Raw genomic sequence first — 25,741 nt, 5'->3', positions numbered from 1 at the left:
GAATGTAGATTGCATATTGGAACTGTAACCTTGCATGTAGTCTATTCTAGCCCTAGGGTTCTTTTAGAATGTCATTACATCACAGGACTGTATCTTTCTTATTGAGAGCCATGAAAGTCATGTGTGGGCACTGCATCCGGTCACAAGATACTTTTGGTTCTTGGCCTTCAAATGTGAGACTGTTAGGTCAAGAGGTGTTCATTATAGCAGTAGAAATGGCCAAAAAATGCTAATAAATTGCAAACAGGACAGTCACCTTGCTCAGATTTCCATACCGATTTTTGAAGGAACTGGAATTTTTAGCGGATAAATTGCAATTTATTGAAAAAATTGCCAATTTACTGTCATTTATTAGTGTTTTATTGCTGATTTTCTGAATTCAATGTTTTTACCTTTGGTGATTTAATTATTATTTTTTAATTTTTTTTTTATAACCTGTTTTAATGAATAACTTAGCATTTTTTTGTTTGTTAAGTTTTTCCTATTTTAATCTCGAGTGACTGAATTCCCTTTATACGTCCCATTTGTCGAGGGAACACTGTTTAAATGGAATGATACTATGGTGTTCATGGCTTTGGAGGTGTATGCCTTTTTGCATGCTAGGACTGTAATTGTGCAATTTGGTCTTCCCCAACTACCTTTAGGATGTCATTGCATCTTAGGAGCTTATCTTTCTTGCCACGATCTATGAGAGCTTTGAGAAATCATTCCCTCCAGTCACAAGATACTTGTGGGTTATAAACTTCAAATGTCAGGCTTGTAGGTCAAGAGGTGTTTGTGACTATGTGTGGTCCATAGTATCACTATTAGCAATGGACATGCATTCTATTTATATATGGCTTCAAGTCATATGGCTCCCCAGCTCACTGGGATGTTTTCTTTGCAGTTTGCTATATATCCTTAGCTTAATTTCCTTTTTGTCATGACCATGGACAGTTTTGTATGGTGATCTCTATTTTGTGTTTGAAATACTTCTAACAGTAAAATCATTTCCCAAATTTTTTTTACCTAATCCCAAGATGTTATCAAGTCGAAATTGGTCTAAATCAAGTTGATTTTTTTTTTATGTGGTAAACCATGACATAAAGTTAAGGTTAGGTGAAGTTATCTATATTTTACCATTACGATAATATTTTGGCCTTTAATGGTTGAATAAATAAAATGATCTGATTTTTGGTAACCGATTTGGGCTGTCACAATCCCCTTGTTAGCATTAGAAAAACATGCATCGGCCATTTTTGCTGGGATGAATGATACTAATGTTGGTTCTTCAAGCCTGAACTCTTCAACACATATATGACATCACTGGCTTCATGTCATGATTTTTGGCTCGTCTTCATCAGCTACATGCTTTCTTGAGGGGTTCCATGCTCACAAGAATGTTTCATATAGTCTTTACAAATTAGAGTTTAATCATTTTAGGTTTACGCATTGTTTTTTATATGCTTTATAATTTGCTTCTTTTCATAAGCTTGAGTAGCTTTACTCATGTAATTCTCCATTATAACTTGTAAGATTTAGCCATGGAGATAGCCACCCAAGATCTCTAGAGGCCCAATGGAAAGCACAATAAAATGAGAAGATCAATTTGACAAGAATAAACTGTATTCTCATCAAGAAAGCAATAGAAATGGATTGATGGAATGATATTACATAGGAGACCCCTTGGTTAAGTAGGCCAAGGTGAGACATACGAAGGCTCAAGATTATGACAAGTGTCTTAATCTTATGACATGACACATAAAGTGATAACTTATCACTCAGCTAAGGTGGAAAAGTCATAGAGTGATACATCCACTAAAGGTAAATCGATTACCTAAAAGTGATAACATGATAAAACTACTAAAGGTGCAAGTTCCACATGAGGTGGAAAGTGATAACATGATAAGTCCACTAACGTGAAAATGTCCTGTGTGGTTGTAATATCCCCCTCCAATTCTGTTTGAAATTTTCAGTTTTTACCCCTTATGGTATCTCAACAAACACTTGGCATACTACTGATCAAACACTTTAGACTTAAAGGGACATCAAAAAGTACTTGTTTTAACAGTAAGAGAGCTGTTCTAACACCATGTGACTGCTAATAAATGACTGATTAACACTACCTTTCAGGTGTATGAACATATGATAGATTAAGAGATCATGAAACAATGGAACAGCAGATGTGCATTATTACAAACAGTTGGCAAACCATCTACTAGTAATGATATTAGGCAAGGTAACCAAGAAACATGAGACAGGTTTCATTTCATGAGCTGATTGCAATTGGACACTATTCCGAAACCATTCAATATTCAGATCTAGTCTGAAGACATGGACTGAAACTACTATTCTAATCTAAAAAATGTAACATACAATAGGCAACAATGCACCTGTACAATCTGCAATGAGATAGGAAGCTATATCAGTAGTCACTTAGGCCCTTTGACAGCGAAATATGCCACATGAAATGATCACCATGACTGCTGTAACTGAAGCTTCAGATCTGCCATTACCACTGTTGATGATTGTCATAAAAAACTGCCTGAAACTGATCGGATTTCCTTCCTTGGGACAGTGCCTAACCTTCTTCAATGATTCTTTGGTGATATAAAATGTGGATGCACAAAATCGAGGGGTCCAAGGAGGGGCGGACCTGAGATAGTTCGGCCTCTTCTAACAATTATTTCATGTGCTCTTAAAACCAATCAATGCACCAAACATCATTGCCTTGGTCATATCTTCAATGTGCAATCATTGGATGGAAGAAATGATGCAACTATGGTGAGATATGAATGAAAACAAGGGGTACTATGAGGTCTGCAACCCCTGTCAACAGCAAACTCAAAATCCATGATTTGCCTCCAATCAATCTCCACACTCCCAAATAGGAATATCGCTATCTTCCTGGTTCAAAATATGCCTCCAATTCCAAATTTGTCTTCAAGAGAAGACTTCACAAATTTAAGAACCGATGTAGATCCCGTCACAAACCTACTCCAAAAAGAACTAGGGTTTCGTCCAGCCCTTCTATCCAATCTACGGAAGGTTTGCGTCCTCAGAGATTCCACCAATGCCACGCATCAGTCATGTCATCATAACCAAATCAATCTCCAATCTGCCTGAACATCAATCAGCCTCTTCTATTTATCTTTTTCATAACCCATCATGAGATTCCTTCTAGAAGAGGGTAGGTACACTTTTTTATTATTATTTATGTGACTTTATAATTTAATATTTTATTTTAAGTCACTTTTTAATTAAATGAATTAAATATAAAGTCACTTTTTAATTTATAATTTATTTAATGACTTTATAAGAAATTAATTTAATTAATTTCTCCTTATACCTCCTTTTAGCCAAAAGGCTAAAATCGGGGACATTACAATCCACCTTTCCTGAAATTGCTTGTCCCCAAGCAATCATTGCTGCTCAACCAAACATCCTGTAGAATTACATCACCTGGATCCCAAATGAAAAACTGTGTAATGTCCCTATCAACATGCCAAAGTTCTTGTAACACTAATTGTAACTGTTGAATCTTTTCGAACACCTCATCATGTGTCACAGGAGTGCAAGCCTCAACGCTGACGATACCCAGATCCCAAACCAATCCATCAATCCTACTATATGTGATGAAGATGAAATGACTCCTCAAATCATCATGAATCTCCCATCTTGGAAGGAATTGTAAATCAAAGGAATCCATCTCACACTCATTCCTCATCAAATAGGTTTGTCCCCACACACTTCTGTGCCACTGAATAGCTGATGTAGACCATGCCAAATCTGAAAGCACATGGGAAAACAAAACATGACAGCCACTAACCCATGCAAAATCAAGGAAAATTAAATCACCAATCAACAAGTAGATAGCTGCCATCTCATATGAATCCAAAGAGGGATACAACTCGAGTAGTTGATCCACTATAAGTGTCATCACAAAATTCATCATCACCTTCAAAATTAGTCAAACTGTGTCTATCATAAATGTGTTGAAGATGGAGCTTTGTTTGTTGAGCCAACATCTTGGCTTGCTTTGCCCTTGCTAGCCATCCATCAATCAACCTTTGGGACTGCTCCAAAGTGCCTGAAACTTATCCCAAAAAGAGATGCATCTTCAAAATTTTCATGTCCTCTACTTGCATCATGTGTACTAACCATAGTAATCCCTTTTCCTCAATTAAAGGTTGCCATATTATGAGAAAGTGAAGACATACCACTGCATTGCGTACTGCATTCACCCTTTCCAAGTACCTCTTCAATGCAAGCTTCATCCTTTTTACTTGTAGATTCATTTTCAACAATTCTTCCATGTGTAAGGTCTGCAACTTCGTGAGAAGTATAGAACATAATGCTGCTGCCCTCAAACAAATCCGTGGTGATATCATGCCATTGAAAAGTGTCTCCTCCATCAGTTGTAGTCAAAACTCTAGTGGCTGCTCCACTAAGAAGAGGGTCAACATCTACCCAAGTCTGATATAAAAAATCAGAATGCTCATGATTTAACTTCATCCCTCCAAGCTCATTTTTATCATCTATAGATGATTCCAAGGTATCATCATTCTCATGATGAAGTGAAGATATGTGTCTGCTGTCATCAGCATACTTGTCATTTTCTTAAAGCTTCACAAGTGCATCTCTATTGAAATTTTCACCCTCAACACTAGCGTTTGGTGAGCTAACACTTGGTGACTTGTCTTCACAAGTTCCTCCATGTATATGAGTAGTAATCTCATAAGAATGAGGAAGTAAACAGCTGCTGTCCAAAATCAGAATTTTACCCTTCTCCTCTTTGCTTCCTTTGGAAGATTCATCATTAATTGATGTCATAGAAGTAGCTGCTATTTGTTGGCGGCAATATTGTACACGAATAAAACTAGTTAATTAAGTTGTAATTGTCATTCTTAGTCGGTAACCGAGGGATGGTAGTTACGGTGCGACGGTTGGCACTCGCACCCCCTCGGTACCTTTATATACTTCTGAATGTAACTTGTGAGACACGATTATGAATGGAATAACATCTCTTATATTTTATCTGATATCTATGGCATTATTATTCTGCATTACGTGTTTTACCTGTGTACTTTAAGCTATTCACCCAAGAGGGTAAACATTTGGCGTCGTTGCCTAGACGTACTCGGGAAAGGAAGGAGCGGATGGCCCATGGACACGATGGGCCTACCCGTTGGTGAGATAAACCCAGAGGCCGACGACGCGCAAACAGAGCTCTACAACGGGGAAGACACTGCGATGAGGGAATTTTCAATCCTGCTCCAGGTAGCCATCGAGACCTACGTCCCAAGAGAAGCCACGAAGGCTGAAATCCCAACAAGTGCTGTGTGGACAGCACTGGAAGTTAGCCCGGCAGTAAATCGGTTGATGAACCACCTCCCCCGGTTGCTTGCACAGGCATCATTGGCACAACGAACTCGCCTGGAGGAGATTGCCCAGGAAGAGCGACGCCAACAAATCCTCCAACAGTATGAAGAAAGCAGCCGTCGGCAAGTAGAACGTGATGGCACGAGGCCAAGAGGAAATTGAACCCTAAATCCCAGAGGGATAAAAGAACATTCTATATTTGAATAAAGGTGTCAGAATATTGACACAAGTTGTATCTGATGAGATGAATTAATAAAGGAGTGTTCTTTTTTTTTATGTCTTGTTATTCATGGAAATGTACGGGAATTAATGCCCAACCTATTAAACAAAGATAGAAATAAGAAAGCACAAACGGAGGAGTGGGAGGCCGCACAGAGGGCCTTGATTTTGGAGCAACAAGTAGAACGTAGACGGAGGCTGAGGCAATTTGCTGAAGGATGACCTACCGAAGGGTTGCCCGAAGGGAACCAAGGAGGTGTCACGGAGGTTTGCAGAAGCCGAGGGAAATTTCTACGCGTCGCCAGAACACCGTAGGGTGAGAAGCCACGAAGAGTTTCTGGAGGAAACAAGGTTACGGAGGAATCTAGTCAAAGAAACCCGGGATCAGTTCAGAAACTTATCCCTTACGCCACGAAGTGAGGATCACCAAAGGGAGCCAGTAGTGGGCGCGGGTGAGAACGATGTTGGCGGCATTATTGTACACGAAAGTAAGACTAGTTAATTATGTGTAATTGTCTTGGTTAGTTGGCAACCGAGGGGTGGCAGTTGCAGTGCGACGGTTGGCGCTCGCACCCCCTTGGTATCTTTATATACTTCGAAATGTAACTTGCAACAAACAATTATGAATGGAATGAGATCTCTTATACTTGTCTGATATCTATGGCGTTATTATTCTGCATTACGTGCTTTATGTTTTAAGTTATTCACCCGAGAGGGTAAACATTTGGCGCCGTTGCCTAGACGTACTTAGGAACGGAATACGCGGATGGCGCACGGACACGATGGGCCTACCCGTTGGTGAGATAAACCCAGAGGCCGACGAAGCGCGAACAAAACTTTACGTAGGAGAAGACACCGCAAGGAGAGAATTTTCAATTTTGCTCCAGGTAGCCATCCAGACCTACGTCCGACGAGAGGCGACGGAGGCGGAAATCCCACCAAGTGCCGTGTGGACAGCGTTGGAGGTGAGCCCGACAGTAAACCAATTGATGAACAATCTTCCCCGGTTGCTTACACAGGCATCACTGGCACAACAAGCTCGCCTGGAGGAGATTGCCTAGGAAGAGCGACGCCAACAGATCCTTCAGCAGTACGAAGATAGCAGCCGACGGGAAGCAGAATGGGGTGGCGCCGGACCAGGAAGGAATTGAACCTTGAATCTTCTATATTCAAATAAGAGTGTCATTGACACGAGTCGAAGGGTGGTCCGAGGGGAACCAAGGAGGTGTCACGGAGGGTGCAGAAGCCGACATAAATTTTTACGCGTCACTAGAACACCGTAGGGTGCGGAGCCACGAAGAGTTTATGGAGGAAACAAGGTTACGGCGAAATCTAGTCGAGGAGACTTGGGATCAGTTTAGAAACTTATCCCTTACACCACGGAGTGAGGATCAACAAAGGGAGCCGAGAGTGGATGCAGGTGAGAACGAAGGGGAAGACAACCGTATGGTTGTAGGTGCTACACACGGTAGGCAAAACACCGTACCCCAGTCACCCATGCAGGACACACCACCGGTGCCGGAGGGAACGACGTAGGGCCTCAGACACAGCCACAGCCACAGCCACCTCAGGGGAGACGACCCCCATCAATTGCGAGTAAACAGAAACTACCGAAGTTGAACGGCGACGGGAAGGAAGATCCCATCCGCCATTGTCGAATGTGCGAAACCATATGGTCAGCAAACGGTGTTACCGATCAAGACGAATGGGTAACACAATTCCTAGCAACCTTGCGGGGAGTGGCCATAGACTGGTACTCAGATATGGATAAGGCCAAAGTCAGCACATGACCTAACCTGAAGGAGTTTGGGATAGAGTTCCGCCTCCTGAGAGATGACAACGAAATAGTCGCCGAGATCTATGGAACGAAGCAGAACAAGAACGAGACTGTCCGAGCCTATAGTCAGCGACTAAAGGAACTATTGGGAAAAATGGAGAGTCAACCAGCAGATGGGTTGAAAAAGCGATAGTTTGTGGAGGGACTGAAACACTCCGTCTGAAAGAAGATGAAAATCGTTCCACTTACATCGTACGAAGACACATACAATAGAGCGATGGATCTCGAGAGCGAGACCAAGACATTGAAGAAAAAAAAGGAGGATAGCTCGTTTGAGGAGGAAGACTCTTCACACGAAAGTAGCAGCGACGACAAGGCTGGCAAGCGGGTACAAGCGCTCCAGAAAGACATGGAGCGAATGAGGAGGGAGTTCAAAACAATGAGAAGCATCGGTCGGACTGAAGGGGACATATGGTGCATTGAGTGCAAAGAGGAGGGGCATACAAAGGGTACTTGCCCGAAGAAAGCATTCTGCGAGATTTGCCAAGTGATGGGACACTCCACCAACGAGTGCCCATACAACATGAAAACCTGAAGTACGCAAATGAACCAGGTGCTGTTCACGGAGCAGGCCACGACATCCGCACCAGCAGTTACGGGCCAACAAACTAACACAACGACATCATCTGGAGGATACCGGGATAACAGATGTGGCGGCGGAAGAAATAACAACAATAACAATAACAGAAACCGGGTCCAGTATGATGCCAAGGGCCGGCCAATGATCCAGTGTAGGGCCTGCAATCAATGGGGACACTTTGCCCGCGATTGCACAAAGGAAGCCAAGCCTCAGCACCTCTGCCGATGGTGCGGGCCAGGCGACCATGAGGACGCAAATTGCTTGAAACCTGGTGTAAACCTCCTAAACATAGAACCCACCAAAGCAGAAGTGTTGGCAATCACAAGGGCACAAGCCAAACAGGGTGCATACCCAAATCCCCACACGGAGACGGCGAGAGTGCGGGAAGCAAGAGACGAGATCACAAAGGAAATGGCTGCACAAGGACAGAACAACCACCAGACCTCAAATCCGCCACGAACAAGGGGATAAGAGGAAATCTTACAACAAATATTGCAGATGGAGGTACCTGTGAGAATACAAGACCTCCTGGAGACTGTGTTGCAGTTAAAAACGGCTATCTTAAACTCTTTACCCTCACAGGTGAAAATGAGGGAGGTCGTGATCCCCACAGCGGACCGTGCGTTAAAGGAGGTCCTAAGCCTCATGGTCGACCCCATGTTGTTGATTGTCAACAGCAGACGCCAACCGGCGATGGTAGAAATGGGCATACTGGGGACTACCTTGACAGACATTATTGTGGACAGAGGGTCAGGAGTAAATGTGCTCCCAGAAGCCACATAGAAAAAACTGGGAAAGGCTACGTTGTGGCCCCCCACTTTCAACCTACTAGGGGCAGATCAGCATGGGATTAAACCCCTTGGTACCCTCATGGGCCAGCAAGTGATGATTTGCACGCAACCATTCGTGCTGGATTTTGTAGTAATTCCCCTGAAGCAGAAAGGGTATGACGCCATCCTTGGGCGTGGGTGGCTCATTGCAGCAAAAGCAAACCATAACTGGAAGTGGAATACTCTTTCCTTGGAAAAGGTGGGGAGGAAGTACGCGATCGATCTCCGTACGCAGATGGTGAGTGAAGAGTTGGCATCCTCCTCTGACTCGGAATCTGAGGGAGACCAGTTGGCGGAGGGTGGAGACAGACGCCGCATGGAACCTAGTGGTGAAGGGGTGTTAGAACTGGAGGCATGCTCAGAGGACGACGGGGACTCCTTGAATGGTCTCTTCCATTGGCAAATGGGAGACTATGAAATATTTACACCCTTGTGCAATGTATTGAGCATTGAGGAAGAACCAGATGTATTTCCCCTAGAATATGGCGAGTACAAGGAAGGGAGGGCCTTGGTGAACGAGACACCGACACACCAATTCCCGAAGGGGGAGCCCATTAAATACTAGGAAGCCAATTTAAAGGAGACAAACCTCGAGGGGATAAGTGACCCCAAGATCATCCTTGTCGGAGATGACTCGAATCCAGTGCTGAAGGCTATAGCCTTCAAAATTTTCCTTGAATACAAGGATGTCTTTGCATGGATGTTCAAGGACCTGAAGGGCATGCCCCCAGAGTTATGTGTACACCGAATAACATTGGTACTGGGAGCCCAGCCGGTGAGGAAGGGGCCTTACCGTATGAACAAGAATTATGCTGCATGGGTGAACGACGAAATTGAGCGGATGTTGGAAGCGGGCATAATCTTCAAAGTTCAGACAAGCGAATGGGTGTCTCCCATTGTGATTTCCCTCAAGAAAGAGGCCAATCAGATCCGGATCTGTGTAGACTTCCGATGTCTGAACGCTGTCACTATTAAAGACCCGTTTCCCATATCCTTCATCGACAACATCTTGGAGGAAGTAGCTGGACATGAAATCTATTCCTTCATGGATGGGTTCTTTGGGTACAACCAGATATCCATCGCGGAGGAAGATAAGTTGAAAACCACCTTTGTGGTGGAGGACGGGGTGTATGCATACAACCGAATGCCCTTCGGTCTATGCAATGCATCTACCACCTTTCAGCGCATCATCTTGCACATCTTCGACAAGATGTCGGTGGGGAACTTCAAAGCCTTCCTGGATGATTGGTCTATTTATAGCGGACAGGACACCCACCTAAAAACCCTCAGGGAGTGCCTAGAGAGATGTCGGAGGGCATGGTTGACCCCCAATCCGAAGAAATGTAGATTCATGGTACCACAGGGAAGATTGCTTGGACACATTGTGTGTAAAGAAGGATTGAAAACCGACCTGGACAAGATTCGGGTAATAGTAGAAATGGAACCTCCTACCGACGTCACCGAGATAAAATCCTTCCTTGGTCATGTGGGGTACTACAGGAGGTTCATCAAGAACTTTGCTGGGGTGTCCCACCCGTTGGATAGGTTGACACGGAAAGGGGAACCATACATCTGGATAGAGCAATAGAGCAAGGCCTTTGAAGAGCTAAAGACAAGGTTGATGGGAGCACCCATACTGGCATACCCAAATTGGGATAAGGAATTCCACGTTCATGTGGATGCTTCAAACTATACCATCGAGGCTACACTAGCCCAGATAGGAGGACACGGGTTGCACCACCTCGTTTATTTTGCCAGCAGGTTGCTCTTGAAAGCAGAAAAGAACTACAGTACCACAGAACGCGAAGCCCTCTGTATGGTCTATGCCATACAGAAATTCTGTCATTACCTACTGGCTACACCATTCACATTTTACGTAGACCACCAGGCACTCATGTACTTGGTAAACAAGCCTATTATCCAGGGGAGGATAAGCTGTTGGCTATTGCTACTACAGGAATTCACATTTTTAATTGTGGTAAGACCAGGGCGAAGCCATGTCATAGCCGACCAGTTGTCTCGGATTAAGTCGAGGGAACCTCCAGAGGGAGTAAATGATGATTTTCCGGATGCACACTTGTTCCAAATAGTCGTACTCCCTTCGTGGTACAGGAAGATTGGAGAGTACCTATCGACGTTCCGATTTCTGGAGGGTATGCCTCCAGGGGAACGGAGAAAGCTCGTATTAAGGAGCAGGACTTTTTCTCTCATCAACGGGTTACTCTACAAAATGGGGCCGGACCAGGTATTAAGGCGTTGTGTCATGGAGGAAGAAGTCTCGAGCGTATTAAGGGAGGCACACGAAGGACCCGCAGGTGGACATATGGGCCAAGACACTATAGCTTGCAAGGTGCTTCTGGCAGGACTGTGGTGGCCAACCGTACATCACGACGCCAGCGAGTGGGTCGTGGGGTGCAACACTTGCCAACGGGCAGGCAAACCTCTGAAGCGGGACTTCATGACCCTCAACCCGTCGCACGCATAGGAACTCTTCGAACGATCGGGACTCGACTTTGTAGGGCCTCTCAAGGCTAGCCGCAGACGACGGTGCCGGTACATTGTGGTTGCGACAAAATACTTGACTAAGTGGGTGGAGGCGAGGGCTCTCCCGGATAACTTTGTAGTAAGCATGGCTAAATTTATCTATGAACAAATCATTACATGATATGGCATACCTATCCAGTTGACCAGTGACCGAGGGGGCCACTTCGTGAATCATGTCATACGGCTGTTGCCCTCAGAGTTCAAGATTTTTCACTCACTATCGAGCCCGTACTACCCACGTGCCAACGGCCAAGCCAAGGCCACAAACAAAATATTGGTATCGGTAATTTACAAGTCCTGTGGAGTAGAAAAGGAAGATTGGGAGAGGTTACCCTCTGTACTATGGGCCTACAGAACGACTTACAAGGTGACCACGGGTCAGACCCCGTTCCAACTCATGTATGGGCAGGAAGCGGTGGTGCTAGCGTTATTCATGGTGCCAAGCCTTCGCATTGCAGTAGAGAATAGACTCGGGGATATGGAGAGCCTGAGGGATAGACTGGTATGCCTTAAGTAAGTTGGACGAAAAAAGAATGCTGACACAATGGGCCACAGAGGCAGCCCAGCAAAGACGAAAGGTCTGGCATGACAAGCACCTTTGGCGAATGAAGGTCACTCCTGGATAGCTAGTGTTGAAATTCAATGGGAGGAACGAAATCAAACCAGGAAAATTTAAAGTGCGATGGCTGGGGCCCTTCAAGGTACGCGAGGTCAACGCCAATGGGGCGATCAAGTTGTGGACACTCGACGGGAAGGAGATACCAGACGCCATCAATGGGTCAAAATTAAAGATTTATCACGAACGGAGGGAACTTGGACCCTCTAGTCTGGATGGTTGTTAGTCTATTAAAAAGTAAAAAAAAAAAGAAAAAAAAAGGGGCCGCTGTATGGTGGGACCACCGTGCGGTGATCACACCGATGGTGAACCATCGGCGATGGGACCATTGATGGTGGAGTCACTGTGCGGTGGGACCACCGACGGTGGAGCCACCGTGCGGTGGCAACCGCAGCAAAAACAAAAGCCTGCAAAATAAAACAAATCGAAAAATGCAAACAAGAAAGGAAACCCCACAGCACAGTCCCGAGCACAGCCACGTAGGAAAAAAAAAAAGAAAAGGAGAAGGGAAACCATAGCCGCCATGCACGAAGAAAGACACGCAGCCCACACAACCATACACAACAGAAGGAGGTCGCTATGAAAGTGTCCAACGACTGTATGATTTTTAAAGAAATCAGTTATACCAGAGATTAATGGATTCAACGGGGAAACGAAGTTGGAAAAAACAACTGCAGGCTTCCTCTAGTAGCGGCCAGAGGGATAGCAATACCATGGTTTTATCGTCAGGCGTACGTGTTGCAGGCAGCACCATGGATGCCAGCGCCCGACAGAAGCAAAAGCAGAAAGCATCATAGGCTGCCATCAGTGCGAAAAATACATTAACATCCGAGAACATCACCTTTGAAGGCCTGAATGGGTCAGAATGCCGGAAATGGTGGCAGGACACTCCCGACAATGATCTGGTGAAGCAAAACCTCCGTAAGGCAGAAGTGGAGTGGGCTATTCGGATGCCCGTGTTTCCTATCCGCGAGTATGAGGGTGCCTTACGGTTCATGGTGGACACCTTCGACAGACACACATGCACCAACACTTTTGAATACCTCGGGAAGGATGTTACCATATGCTTCAAAGTGGGGGACTTCACGAGGGTATTCGGCATTCCAGGCAGATAGGGCAAGAAAATAGAATTGAAGGCTAAAAGGATGAAGCGGGAGGAGGAGCGGTGGATTAAATTAATCTCCAGGAACTTGACGATAGCAGAGCTGGACAGCGTGGCTAATACCACGAAGGGTCAAGGAATCCATAAGACCTTTGTTGCAGAGGGCCACTGGCGGTGCATTATGGATGTCATCAAGAGCAGATTGACAGGGTCAAGTAGGGCGTCGGACATCGCCCTCCCTCAGATTATGCTTATGAACGGGTTGATGAATGGCATTGTGTATGATTGGGCCGCGTTACTAGCGGAGCGCATGTATGAGTTCTTGACGATGCAGCATCGCACATTCTATATGCCTCACTATGCTATAGGGTTGTTTCTGGAGGCCACGCGGGAAGCAGTGCCAGTGGCAGAGTTGGAGGTACGACCACAGGGACCGTTGGCAGCAGGTGAGCCTCAAATAATGTATTGGAGACACTTGGACATTGGGCACTCTTCCGCGAAGCGGAAACGGGTGGTAGATACGGCCTCGTCCTCAGGGGAGCCTGACAGCGGGAGGGATTCCAGTAGTACAGAGGATTCAGAAGTGGACGAGGAGGATGATAGCTACAGGGCGACGGAGGAGCGGGTCCTGTTTGCCCCACCCTTGCTACCGATGGGCACGCCGATGCGATCATTTGGAGTGGGCGGCACCTTTATTTCGGCCTTCGGGCAGAGCCGCACGCCAGTTACACTTGGCCCCATCCAGCAACAGGTAGCATCACCGGGCTCGGGCCCAACCACGGCGGCACTTACCGAAGACATGGCAGAGTCAGGGATGGAGGAGTCACCGCATCGGGTAGTAGTCGCCGAGGAGCATGGGCTGAGGGAGGTAGTGGATATGGAGCCTCAGGTGCGGTTGGATGTTGTGGGGACTGAGGCAGTGGTGACAGTTTCAGCGTCTTTGCTAGAGGAGCCGATGACAACGACCCATCCCCTGGTCGTAGAGATGCGTGCCAACCCATCGGTCGTGGCTATGGAGAGTTGGCTCACACAGCGGTTTCAGATGACATTGGCACAATCAGAGGGAGCTGTTGTATTCTCACCGTGTCGAGAGACTAGAGCAGAGGTAGTCGACTTGGACGATTCCTCTGGCAAGACACATGTGCCAGCAGTTGGGCACGCGACAGGAGAGGTCGCCTCTGCCATCCAGGCGCCAGGGGATGGTACACCTTTGATGGCGGAGGAGGTACCTTCACAGCAGGATGCGGTTGTGTCAGTTCTGCCAGGAACTTCACAGCCTTCAGAGCAGGAGGGGGAGGACATTGAGGCTTATCTAGTTGACATGGTGACGAGGGGTAGGCAGGTGGTGGCCACTGCCCAGATGTGAGCATTGCAGCAGGTTGTGGTGGAGTTGGAGAGGGCCCTACGGTTTATGCAGGTGGGTTGCCCCACAGTCTTTACTACATGCTTTGAGTCTCGGGGATGGCCGACTACTGAGACGGAGGAGATGCTCCAGGCTTGGATGGTGCGTCAGCCCGTTGTGGAGAGTCGGGTGATGGCAGTTGTCCGAGAGATTGAGCAGGTCTATTGGGACGCCTACTATGCACTACGGCGTACACAACATGAGTCTGCGGTCCGCGAGGCTGCTAGAGTCGCGTTGGAGAGGGATGTGGCCACTTAGCAGGCCTCCTGGGCAGCAGAGAGGGCCCAGTTGTTGGCTCAGCTAGAGATGCCCCGCGCAGAGAAGGCGAAGGTAGAGACTCGCTTGTCAGCAGAGCAGAGTGCGAGGAGCCTCGTGCAACAAGAGTTAGAGGCAGTCACTACCGAGAGGAGCCTGTTGCAAACTTGGTTGGTCGGTATGATAGCGATAACGGATACCAAAGAAAAGGAGCCGCTGGAAGCCGCGCATATGGTGAAGACGGCTTTGGAGAAAGTATTGGTGGCGGAGCGGGATGTGACTGCACGTACTTAGCAGGTTTATGAGCTCTGCGCCAGCTTGGCGGCCCAGACATCGACGTCTCAGCCTTCTACTTCAGGGACGCTTCCCCAGCCCCCTCCTTAGTTTTTTTTGATGTATATATTGTATAGGTTGCATTGTCTCCGTTTTTGTTGTTAGTTGCCTGGAGACGACTTTTCTTTTTGGGGGGGATGATGTTGGCAGCATTATTGTACATGAAAGTAAGACTAGTTAATTATGTGTAATTGTCTTGGTTAGTTGGCAACTGAGGGGTGGCAGTTGTGGTGTGACGGTTGGCACTCGCACCCCCTCGGTATCTTTATATACTTCGAAATGTAACTTGCAACAAACAATTATGAATGGAATAAGATCTCTTATACTTGTCTGATATCTATGGCGTTATTATTCTGCATTACATGCTTTATGTTTTAAGTTATTCACTCGAGAGGGTAAACAAACGAAGGGGAGGACAACCGTACGGTTGTAGGTGCGACACACGACAGGCAAAACACCGTACCCCCAGTCACCCACGCAGGACACACCGGTGCCGGAGGGAGCGGCGCAGGGGTACAAACACCGCCACAGCTACCTCCGGGGAGACGACCCCCATTGATGGCGAGTAAACAGAAACTGCCGAAGTTCAACGGCGATGGGAAGGAAGATCCCGTCCGTCATTGCCGCACTTGCGAAACCATATGGTCAGCGAACGGTGTTACCGACCAAGACGAATTGGTAACACAATTTCCAACAACCTTAAGGGGAGTGGCCATAGACTAGTACTCAGATATGGATAAGGCCAAAGTCGACAAATGGCCTGACTTGAAGGAGTTCAGGATATAGTTTCGCCTCCTCAGAGACGACAACGAAATAGTAGCCGAAATCTATGGCACAAAGCAGAACAAGAATGGGACTGTCCGAGCCTATAGTCGGCGGCTCAAGGAACTATTGGGGAAAATGGAGAGTCAACCAGCGGATGGGTTGAAAAAGAGATGGTTCATGGAGGGACCGAAACACTCCCTCCGGAAGAAGATGAAAATTGTTCCACTAACCTTGTATGAAGACGCATATAATAGAGCAATGGATCTCGAGAGCGAGACCAAGACATCCAAGAAAAAAAAGAAGGATAGCTCATCCGAGGATGACGACTCTTCCAAGGGAAGCAGCAGCGATGGCGAGGCGGGCAAAAAGGTGCAAGCGCTCCAGAAAGACATGGAGCGAATGAGGAAAGAATTTAAAACAATGAGAAGCACGGGTCGGACAGAAGGCGACGTATGGTGCATGGAGTGCAAAGAGGAAGGACATACGAAGGGTACTTGCCTAAAGAAGGCCTTTTGTGAGATTTGCCAAGTGATGGGACACTCCATTAAGGAGTGCCCATACAACATGAAGACCCGAAGTACGCAAATGAACCAAGTATTGTTCACTGAGCAGGCCACAACATCCGTGCCAGCCGGTACGGCCCAGCAAACCACGACATCATCTGGAGGTTACCGGGACAACAAACGCGACGGTGGAAGGAACAATAACAATAACAATAACAATAATAGAAGCTGTATCCAGTATGACGCCAAGGGCCAGCCATTGATCCAGTGTAGGGCCTGCAATCAGTGGGGGCACTTCGCTCGTGATTGCACGAAGGAAGCCACCCCTCAGCACCTTTGCCGATGGTGTGGGCCAGGCGACCATGAGGACACAAATTACCCTAAGCCAGGGGTTAACCTTCTCAACATTGAGAAGACTGGTGAGAAGGAAGTACTGGCGATCACCTGCGCTTAGACGAAAAGGGCCACGTATCCTGACCCCGTACGGTGAAGGAGATTACGGGAGGCAAAAGCCAATATCGAACGTGAGATGATGGCCGAACAACGGAACAACGAGGGGGTGAGTACATCATCCCGTACAGAAGCTAAAAATAACATCATTGGGCAAGTACTGCAGATGGAAGTACCTATAAGGGTAAAGGACCTTCTGGAAACAATGCCACAGTTGAGAACCACCATTTTTAGTTCCATACAAACCACTGCGCAGGCACCTTTGCGTGCCCAATGTTGTTGGCCTTAAATGGTGGTCGGCATCCTGCTGTAGTAGAGATGGGAATTCTCGGGGCTATCCTCAAAGACACCATCATGGACGAAGGTTTAGGGGTGAATGTACTGCCAGAGGATATGTGGAAGAAGCTTGGGAAGCCAACACTATGGCCACCCACGTTCAACTTGGTAGGTGCAGACCAGTACGACATCAAGCCACTTGGCACCCTGATGGCCCAGCTGGTCACCATCGGCACGCAACCCTTCATACTAGATTTTGTGGTAATCCCACTCAAGAAGAAGTGGTACGACGCCATCTTGGGCAGAGGGTGGCTGGTTACAACAAAGGTGAACCACGTCTGGAAAAAGAACACCCTTTCTATGGAGAAAGGGGGACGGAAGCATACCATTGATCTGAGGACCCAAGTTGTCGGCGAGGAACTGGCGTCATCTGACTTGGATTCGGAGGATTCAAACAAATGGGAGTGGGACTCCTATGTAGGTAAAGATGATAGGGAACCAAACGAGGAAGGAGTGCTGGAACTTGGTGGATGTTCAGAAGATGACAGTTCCTCCTTGAATGGACTCTTCCACTGGCAAATGGAAGACTATGAAGTGTTTCATCTGGCTTGTCACATGCTACAGATTGAGGACGAGCCAGGCGAGGAGGAGTTTCCGCTAGAATACACGGAGTACAAGGAGGGAGATGCCAAAATAAATGATGTCTCGGCATACGAATTTTCGAAAGATAGGCCAATGCGGTATGAAGACCCCACTGTGAAGGAAACAAACCTGGGAGACACTGCCAATCCCCGAAATATCTGGGTAGGCGACGATTAAAGCCCAGTGCTGAAGGCAGTAGCATTCAAAATCTTCCTGGAATACAAGGACGTATTCGTGTGGTCCTAGAAGGATTTGAAGGGGGTTCCGCCAGAAATGTGTGTCCACTGGATACCATTGGTCCCAGGAGCTCAACCGATACAGAATAGGCTGTACCAAATGAACAAAAACTATGCTGCCAAGGTGAACGAGGAGATCGAACGGATGTTGGAGAACGGCATCATATTTCGAGTGGAGACAAGTGAGTGGGTCTCGCCGATTGTGATTTCACTAAAGGAGGCCAATGAGATCCGCATCTGCGTGGATTTTCGGTGCCTCAACGCCGTCACCATCAAGGACCCGTTTCCCATACCCTTCACAAATAGTATCCTAGAGGAGGTGGCTGGCCATGAAATGTACTCATTCCTCGACAGCTTCTCAGGGTACAACAAGATTTTGATAGCTGAGGAGGACAAGCTGAAGACCACCTTTGTGGTGGAAGATGGAGTCTATGCGTACAACCGGATGCCTTTCGGGTTGTGCAACGCTGCTACAACTTTCCAGCGGATAGTTCTTCACATCTTTGATAAGATGTCGGTGGGAAATTGTAAAGCCTTTTTGGATGACTGGTCGATTTTCAGTAGCGAGGACACCCACTTGGTGGCGTTGAGAGAGTGCATGGAGTGGTGCCGAAGGGCCAGGCTCGCCTTGAATCCACGGAAATGCCGGTGTATGGTACCACAGGGGAAGTTGCTGGGCCATATAAGGTACGAGTAATTGTGGAAATGGAGGCTCCCATTGATGTGACAGGAGTCAAGTCCTTCTTGGGACACATTGGATGCTACCGGAAGTTCATCGAGAACTTTGCCCAACTTTCATTTCCACTCGACAAACTAACTCAAAAGGGCGAACCATACATATGGGAATCAACACAAAGGGAAGCGTTCTAGGAACTCAAGACAAGACTGGTGGCGGCAACCATTCTGGCCTATTCAAACTGGGACCGAGAATTCCACGTACACGTGGATGCCTTGAACTATGCCATTGGTGCTACGCTAGCGCAGGAAGGGGCACACTGGTTGGATCACCCCATCTATTTTGCGAGTAGGTTGATGTTGAAAGCCGAGAGGAACTACAGTACCACCGAGAGGGAGGCCCTCGGGATGGTCTATGCCGTACAAAAATTTCGACACTACCTGCTAGCGACACCCTTCACCTTCTATGTGGACCATTAGGCCTTGATGTACCTGGTAAACAAACCCGTCATCCAAGTCTGGATAAGCAGATGGCTAGTGCTACTTCAGGAGTTTACATTCACAATAATTGTACGGCTAGGCAAAAGCCATGTCATTGCTGACCAATTGTCTCGGATCCGGTCTGGAGAGCCGCCAGAAGGGGTAAATGACGACTTTCTAGACGCCCACCTATTCAAGATCCCAGTACTACCACTATGGTATACTGCCATCGGGGAATATCTCTCCACCTCTGTATTCCCCCAAGGCATGCCGTCGGGAGAGCGAAGACAACTTGTGTTGAGAAGCCGCACATTCCAGCTGACTAATGGTTTATTGTATAAAATGGGGCCCGACGAGGTGTTACGTCGGTGTGTGATGGAGGAAGAGGTGCCAAGCATCTTGAGGGAAGCACGAGGGGCCCGCAGGAGGCCGTATGGGACCAGACACGATGACAAGGAAGGTGTTGCGAGTAGGCCTCTGGTGGCCCACATTGTATACTGATGCGAGGGAATGGGTAGTAGGTTGTGATACCTGCCAGAGAGCGGGGAGGCTGCTGAAAAGGGATTTCATGCCCCTCAACCCTTCGCATGCTCAAGAATTATTTGAACGCTGGGGGTTGGATTTTATCGGCCCGCTCAAGGTGAGCTACGCTAGGTTTCGCTACATTGTGGTAGCCACTGAATATTTAACGAAGTGGGTTGAAGTGCGGGCCCTACCTAATAACTCGACCGTAAGTACAGCAAGATTCATCTACGAGCAAATTATTACACGATATGGGATCCCTATGCAGTTGACAAGCAACAGGGGTGGACATTTTGTGAATCATGTTATTAAACTCCTTACTATGGAATTCAAGATTTTCCATTAATTGTCTAGCCCCTATTACCTGTGAGCCAATGGGCAGGCCGAGGCTACCAACAAGATTATTGTGAGCATGATATACAAGTCGTGCGGTGTCGAGGGAGAAGACTGGGAAGAAAAGTTACCTTCGGTCTTGTGGGCTTACCGTACAACCTACAAGGTGACCACAGGCCAGACTTCGTTCCAACTCATGTACGGGCAAGAAGCTGTGGTGCTAGCGGAATTCATGGTGCCAAGCCTTCGCATTGCAGTAGAGAACAGACTCGGGGATATGGAGAGCCTGAGGGAGAGATTGTATGCCTTAAGCAAGTTGGACGAAAAAAGAATGATGGCACAATGGGCCACTGAGGCAGCCTAGCAAAGACGGAAGGTCTGGCACGACAAGCATCTTCGTCGAATGAAGTTTACTTCGGGGCAGTTAGTGTTGAAATTCAATGGGAGGAACGAAATCAAACCAGGAAAATTTAAAGTGCGATGGCTAGGGCCCTTCAAGGTACGCGAGGTCAATGCCAACGGGGCGATTAAGTTGTGGACGCTCGACGGGAAGGAGATACCAGATGCCGTCAATGGGTCGAAATTAAAACAGTACCACGAACAAAGATGGGCGACCGATCCCGGACCCTCTAGAAGAAATAACAATTTAAAAAAATAAAAAAAATAAAAAAAAATCCGTATGGTCGTAGGGGTCCGTACGACAGTTGACCGTATGGTCGGTTTAAAAACACAAAACAGGGAGGCATCGTATAGTGGGGGCCACGCCGGTGGCACCACAGGGTCACCGTGCGGTGGCAACGCGGGTCCACCGTGCGGTGGCACCGCGGGTCACTGTGCGGTGGCACCGTGTGTCCACCGTATGGTGGTGCCCCTCCACCATAAATAAACATAATGCAATGCCAAAGGGAGAAAACAAAAAACGCAAGCCAAGGAAAAAAAAAGAAAAAGCAGACCCAGCCAACAGGAAGAAAAATATTTCGGAGGAAGGAAATTGCATGCTGCACACCCGCATGCCAAGTACACCCACCCGCCATACACCGTAGTACTGACCGACAGGAGCAAAGGGAACGCTTGCAGCTAGAAGCAAAAAGTGGCAGCAGGTAGTTGGAAGTGGCAGAAAGTGGCAGGCTGGGTTTAAAGCTATAAAAGCAGATTAAAGAATTAATCCGAGACCAATGGACACAAATAAGAACAAGGCAGATTGACGAAAACGGTTATAGCCGTTAGAAGACAAGTTGCAGGGAGGGCGAAAAGTTTCAGAATCGAGTGCAGACACAGGCAAACGAGTTTTGCCATCTGGTGTGCGTGTTGCAGGCAGCCTCGGGATGAGCAGCAGTCAGAAAAGCAAGAAGCATCATCCAAAACCTCTGGCGACAAAGGACAAGGATGAGGTAACATTAGATAATATTGTGTTCGAAGGTCTGAATGGAATAGACTATAGGAACTGGTGGGCGAAGACACCTCACAATGACATGATAAAGAAAAGCCTTCTCCAGGCACAGGTACATTGGGCCGTCCAGATGCCAGTTTTCTAGTATAAAGGACTTTGAAGTGGTTTTGCGTGCCATGATTGGCAGCTATGACAGACACCACCACCAGTCTGTATTTGATTATCAACACCAGCGGATAACTATTTCATTCACGGCAGGCGAGTTCACCAGGGTGTTTGGTATACCGGGGTTGAAAGGGAAAAAAATAGACACTTCACAGAAAATATCTCCGGAAAACCGTGCCACATTACTGCAGTTGATGTTGCGCAATAACCTCACCCAGGGAGAAAAAGATAGCCTCAAAAGTGCAGGCAAGAGTCGGGGGGTAAAGAAAACATTTTTCGCCAAGGGAGTATGGCGATGCCTGTTGCCCGTGGTGAAGAGTCGCATCACAGGTGCCAGCTGCACGTCTGACATAGCTATTGCATAGATAGTGTTGATGAATGGGCTGCACAATGGGGTGGTGTATGATTGGGCATCACTATTGGCCGATAGAATGGACGAGTTCATGACCCTGCAGTACAAAACTTTTTACATGCCCCATCATGCCATTGGGTTATTTCTGGATGTAGTCTGCACACAGATCACCCTAGGTTCACAGCCATTGGAGCCGCAAGGGCGTGTTGCACCAGACCAGCCGCCCATATTCTATTGGTTGCACTTGGACGTCTTGGCACATGGTGCAGAGGCACGCCTGGGCACAAAAAGAAAGAAGGCCACCATGTCCAACACCGAGTCCAACACAGAAGAGTCCGATGCAGAGGAGGATGCAGATAGCGGCAGTGAGGAATCCGCAGACACCTCCCAGGTGAGCGGAGGGAGCTTCTGGTTGACAGGAAGAAGAGGTGACTAGTTGCCGGAAGAAGAGGTAGTGGAGTTGGTCGGTACAAAAGGGTTTGTTTTAGCATCGTAGGTACAAGTCCACTTTACACCAGCACACTTACCGGAGACTTGTCAGTTGGCGATGCTGCGGTCATTTGGGACAGTGAGCGTATTCACCACGGTGCCAATTCCTAGCTTTGGGCAGCCTTGGGTGACGATAGTGATGACACCACCGCGGATGGAGACCTTGGCGAGTGCAGAGGCTTCCATGGTGCACAATGTGCCGGATGTGCCAGGTTTGCCAGGCTATATGCAGGAGGCAATGATGGAAGCAGGCGCTCTCCATGATGACCTTAGCGCGTGGCTGAGCCGTTACCAGTTCGCGCCCATGGCACCGGTCGGAGAGGCCGCTCTATCTCCAGGCAGGGCCATGCATCCCTTGGATATTATTGATCTAGAGGAGGGGAGCTCTCTGAGTAGTAGGGCACTTCAGAGGGCTGTGTCACCTCCTACGGTTGTAGTAACCAGTCCTTACAGAGAGGAGGGGGTGCCTGTGGTAGTACAGCAGGGTACTAGAGAGTTGGAGCAGTTCATTTCCGAGATGACTCTGAGAGCACAACGGCTTGTGTCATTTGCCACACTCCAGGCGGACGCCACCATTGTTGAGCGGATGGAGGGGTTGTTGACCTTTGCCCGCATCGGATGCAGAGAGGAGTTTGAGAAGTGTTTTGAGTGTGCCGGGTGGCCTGAGACAGAGAACCACGCGATGCTGTGAGGCTTGGCGAGACCCGTATGCAGTCGTTGTTGAGAGAGGTAGAGCAGACCTTCCGAGAAGGTTATCTTGAGCTTCGGAGGACACAACAGACGACAACGACAGTTGAGGCTTTGCGCGTAGCAGCAGTGACAGCTCGGGAGGAGCTGACTACCAAGTTTTGGGAGCTAGAGGCTACCATGGCACAGGCCCAGACAACAATGGACACTTTAGTAGCAGAGAAGTCTGCCTTGCTAATATAGCTGGAAGAGGAAAGGGCATCCAGAGAGCAGTTGGAGACTCGATTGGTCAGTGCATTGGAGAGCGTGGACAAGAAAGATAAGGTGTTGGAGGCAGCCTATATGGTAAAGACTGCCATGGAGCGGCAGATGGTGGCGTAGCGGGACCTGAAGAGGAGGACGGAGCAAGTGTACGAACTTCGTGGACAATTGGCGTTTGCTGCTACACCACCACCGACGCCTTCTTCATCAGGGACGCCCTCTGCACCCCCTTAGTTTTTGATTTTGGGTTCTATAGTCCTGTTGTGACCATTTCACACATCGCCCCATTAGAATGGGGACCCCCTCTTTTTGCTTTAGGTTTTGCTTTCCTTTTGCTTGTTTTTCTCTCTGCTTTCTAGGTTTTTGAGTGAGTGAATGGTTTGCCTGGGCTAGCTAGATTAGGGCTAATCCTTGGAAGCTTGTTTTAGGGTTTCTTTCAAGCTGAGTCTAGCCTAGTTTTGGGAAGTTGTTGGTCGTTTGCCTGAAACCTCAAGTTTGCCATAATGAAGCATGCCTTTCAGGAGAGTCAAGTTGGTTTGATCAAGGAGCAGGGTGAATAGGTCTCAGGTCAGGTCTAGATTGAAGGAAGGTTTTCTTGTCAGGTTCCTGTTTGTTTCTAGGTCTGAGTCAGTTGAGCAGAGTCAGTGAAGAAAGGGAATTGATTTGATCAAGTTTCATGGAGAATGAAGTGAACCAAGGTAAGATCTGGCTTGAGATGTCAATTTCGCTCCTGACCCTTCCAAAGGGTCTAGAGCGAAATTTTTGAAAGCTCTCATTTTTGCCTAGTTAAAAGCAGGATCTCGATGGAAATGTGTGAAGGAAAATTTATGTTTTCCTTTCAAGGAAAATTGGAGTTCAAAATGTCCAGAATCAAGCTTAAAACAAGATTTTCGCTCCTGACCCTTCCAAAGGGTCTAGGGCGAAAATCCTTGTAGACCTCTTTTTCTTCTCATTTTTGACTGAGTGATGCTTTCTAGGGCATGTTTGGGGGTGAATTAGTTTGATCTTGCCTTGAGTTGGAGTTGGTGGATTTTGAGGAGCAAGATTGATGCTTGAAGGGGAATTTCGCTCTTGACCCTTCCAAAGGGCCCAGAGCGAAATTCATCATAAACACTATTTCTTGCCTTGGATAGACTTGCAGCCTTGTTCCTAGCCTGGAAAATGACCTAACTTTGCCTTATGAGGTAGTTTAAAACATAAAAAGTGAACGATCTGGCCTGGAATGGAGATTTCCCTCCTGACCCTTCCAAAGGGTCCAGAGTGAAAATCTTATTAAACCTCATTTCTTCCTAACTTTGGCTAAATTTTGATATGCAGATTATCTTGGAGGGAGGATTGAATATTCTTGTCACCTTCGAAGATTTGCAAGCACAAGTAGATGAGGAATTTTGGACAAAAAGGGAAATTTCGCTCCTGACCCTTCCAAAGGGTCCAGAGCGAAATTCCCAAAAGCTCTTATTGTGCAGTGAAGAAGGTCAAATTTTTTGGCATGAATGGAAGGGAGATAGCTTGTTTTTGCCTCTCGAAGATGTTTTGAATTGAAAAAATGAAGGATTTTGCCCAAAAGGGAGAATTTCGCTCCTAACCCTTCCAAAGGGTCCAGGGCGAAAATTCTTCAATCACCTGTTTTTCTTGCAAAACCAAGTCAAGCTTGGGTTTTTATGGCTTGGATGAGAGAGGAGTAGTGCCTTCTTTCCTTGAGAGTTGAATTCAACTTGAAATAATGGTGGAATAAGCCTAAATTAAGAAATTCGCTCCTGACGCTTCCAAAGGGTCCAGAGCGAAAATCTCTATAGGAAACATTTCTTGCCTTGTTTGGTCAAATTGAGGTGTCCAAGGCATGATGAAAGGAAGAATGAGCATATTGAAATCCTTAGGCATGTTTAGAAGTTGTGAAAATGAAGGATTCTGGCCAGGAAAGGAAATTTCGCTCCTGACCCTTCCAAAGGGTCCAAAGCGAGATTCCTTGTAAACCTATTGTTAGCCTTTCTTGGACATGAAACTTTATTCCTAGCACAATGAAACATGAAATCCTACCTTGCAAAGAAGTTTCAAGTTGAAAAAATGAAGATTTTTGGTCAAGATTGAGAATTTCGCTCCTGACCCTTCCAAAGGGTCCAGAGCGAATTTTCTCAAAACTTCTTTTGCTATCAAAGTTTTGCTAAGTCAAGTGTGGGATAAGGTAAAATCAAGAAGGAATCGCTCTTGGGAGTGACTTGAAGTTGCAAGAAATCAGGAAAGATGAAGGAATTGAGCCTAGAAGACAATTTCGCTCCTGACCCTTCCAAAGGGTCCTGAGCGAAAATCCTCAAAGTCATCTTTTCTTCCAAATTTTGGACAAAAGCAAACTTAGACAAGGGTGTGAGAAGGCATTTGGTTTGCCTTAAAGAGGATTTTGGTTGCTAAGAAGGAAAGTTTTGAAGCCTAATGAAAATT

At 47.0% G+C, this 25,741-nt stretch overlaps 1 protein-coding gene across 3 annotated transcripts in view; it reads left to right on the top strand.

Moving 5' to 3' along the window:
- The window catches only part of LOC131034649 (probable transporter vicT), a 203,985-nt gene that overhangs the window by 69,295 nt on the left and 108,949 nt on the right, over positions 1-25,741 (top strand). The window lies entirely within an intron of this gene.

This window comes from Cryptomeria japonica, chromosome 5, assembly GCF_030272615.1.
Source record: "Cryptomeria japonica chromosome 5, Sugi_1.0, whole genome shotgun sequence".
Lineage (NCBI taxonomy): Eukaryota > Viridiplantae > Streptophyta > Pinopsida > Cupressales > Cupressaceae > Cryptomeria > Cryptomeria japonica.
Note: the sequence above shows the minus strand (reverse complement) of the source record. Positions and strands in the feature narration are given on the sequence as shown.